At 43.9% G+C, this 2210-nt stretch overlaps 1 pseudogene; it reads right to left on the reverse strand.

The window, feature by feature from the left end:
- Positions 1 to 805: 805 nt before the first annotated feature.
- The window catches only part of LOC113227084, a 2879-nt pseudogene continuing 1474 nt past the window's right edge, over positions 806 to 2210 (reverse strand).

Raw genomic sequence — 2210 nt, forward strand, 5'->3', positions numbered from 1 at the left:
TTGTGTCTTTTTGAGAAGGTACCTCAGCAATAAGTCCCATTTAAATTTGAAGAAAATATTCCATCTCTAAGAGTGGCAAACTAAGGGATGAATCCGGTTTCGCGCACTTTCCGGTAACCGATTTCAATACAACTTGGCAAATAGATGTAATTCCACGAACTTTTGAGGTTGGTTTTTTAGTACTCTGTACTGAGATTATTTGCATACAATATTAAACTTATGAAATTGTAAAATGAATAAAGGGGCTCTTGAACTAAATAGAATTACTTTATTATATGTGTAGTCAGTTTTCATAAAGCAATATCGAAAATTTGATAGTAATTTTCCTATAGGACATGAAACTATATTTCCCTTTACAGATCCTATGGTCGCGGTTGACTCAACTCGATACGCTGGTTTGTTTGAAAAAACAAACATACGCGATTAAAATCCGTAAAAATAGTTTCATTACCTATGTGTAACATTCGCGAAAACTCGATAAGTAATTTTCGTATCTCAATTTAATTACTTACGTACTTAATTTATAATTTTCTCGGAATCTAATAATACACAAATCATGACATGCAAAGTTTTAATTAAACGTTACACACCTTTTGATAAAATTTACTATTTTCACGCACATCATCATTATCAATCCATTTATATGTCTCACTATTAGGCACGGGTTTCCTTTCATGGGTTTAGGCCATAATCCGTCACGCTGGTCCAGGCGGGTTGGGAATTTCATACTTTTTCCGAGGGTTCTGAACCTTCTTCGACATGCAGATTTCATCACGATGTTTACTATCATCATCATCATCATCATTCAGCCATACGACGCCCACTGCTGGGCATAGGCCTCCCCCAACGATCTCCACGACGATCGGTCCTGCGCTGCCCGCATCCATCGGCTTCCCGCGACCTCCACCAGATCGTAGGTCCACCTGGTGGGGGGCCTACCCACTGAGCGTCGTCCGGTGCGCGGTCGCCATTGGAGAACCTTTCCGCCCCAACGGCCATCGGTTCTCCTAGCTATGTGCCCCGCCCACTGCCACTTCAGCTGAGCAATTCTTCGAGCTATGTCGGTTACCTTAGTTCTCCTACGGATTTCCTCATTTCTGATTCTATCACGCAGGGAAATACCGAGCATCGCTCTCTCCATTACCCGCTGAGTGACCTTGAGCCTTCTTATGAGGCCCATAGTGAGGGACCACGTTTCTGATCCATATGTGATCACTGGCAAAACACACTGGTCAAAGACTTTCGTCTTGAGACATTAAGGTAATTTGGACGCAAAGATTATTTGGAGTTTCCCGAACGCTGCCCATCCAAGCTGGATTCGACGAGAGATCTCTTTCTCAAAGTTGGACTTACCTAACTGGACTGTCTGCCCCAGGTATACGTAATGGTCAACAACTTCGAGTGTAATGCTCCCAATTTTAACTGGAGCGGGTACAACATGGACATTCGACATGATCTTCGTCTTGTCCATGTTCATCTTAAGACCCACTCTTTGGGAAACACTACTGAGATCTTCGAGCATTGTGTTCAGGTCTCCCAAGGTCTCAGCCATAAGAACTATATCATCGGCAAATCGAAGGTGTGTTAGGTACTCGCCATTGATGTTGATGCCAAGTCCTTTCCAGTCCAGAAGCTTGAAAATATCCTCCAACGCAGCAGTGAACATCTTTGGAGATATCACATCTCCCTGTCTCACGCCTCGTTGCAGTTGGATAGGATTAGAGCTCTGATCCTGTAATCGGACTGACATAGTGGCATTTTTGTATAAGTACCTTAACACCTCTATATACCTATAGTCTATTTGGCACCTTTGGAGAGACTGCAGCACTGCCCAGGTCTCGATCGAATCAAAGGCCTTCTCATAGTCCACAAACGCTAAGCAAAGTGGCCGGTTATACTCCTCGGTGTTCTGTATAACCTGCCGCAGCGTATGGATGTGGTCTATGGTACTAAAACCCTTTCGGAAACCGGCTGGTTCGGGAGGTTGGAAGTCGTCAAACCTGCGAGCGAGACGATTCGTGATAACTCTCGAAAACAACTTATAGATATGGCTCAGAAGCGAGATTGGCCGATAGTTCTTCAAGAGTGTTTTATCACCCTTTTTGAAGAACAGAACGACCTCGCCTCTGCCCCATGCTTTCGGCGTTTGACCTTCGACGATGACAGAATTGAAAAGCTTCTGGAGGACTTTAAGTATCGGCTTGCCACCC

The sequence above is a fragment of the Hyposmocoma kahamanoa genome, unplaced genomic scaffold, assembly GCF_003589595.1.
Source record: "Hyposmocoma kahamanoa isolate Upper Pololo Valley unplaced genomic scaffold, ASM358959v1 202, whole genome shotgun sequence".
NCBI classification, from domain to species: domain Eukaryota; kingdom Metazoa; phylum Arthropoda; class Insecta; order Lepidoptera; family Cosmopterigidae; genus Hyposmocoma; species Hyposmocoma kahamanoa.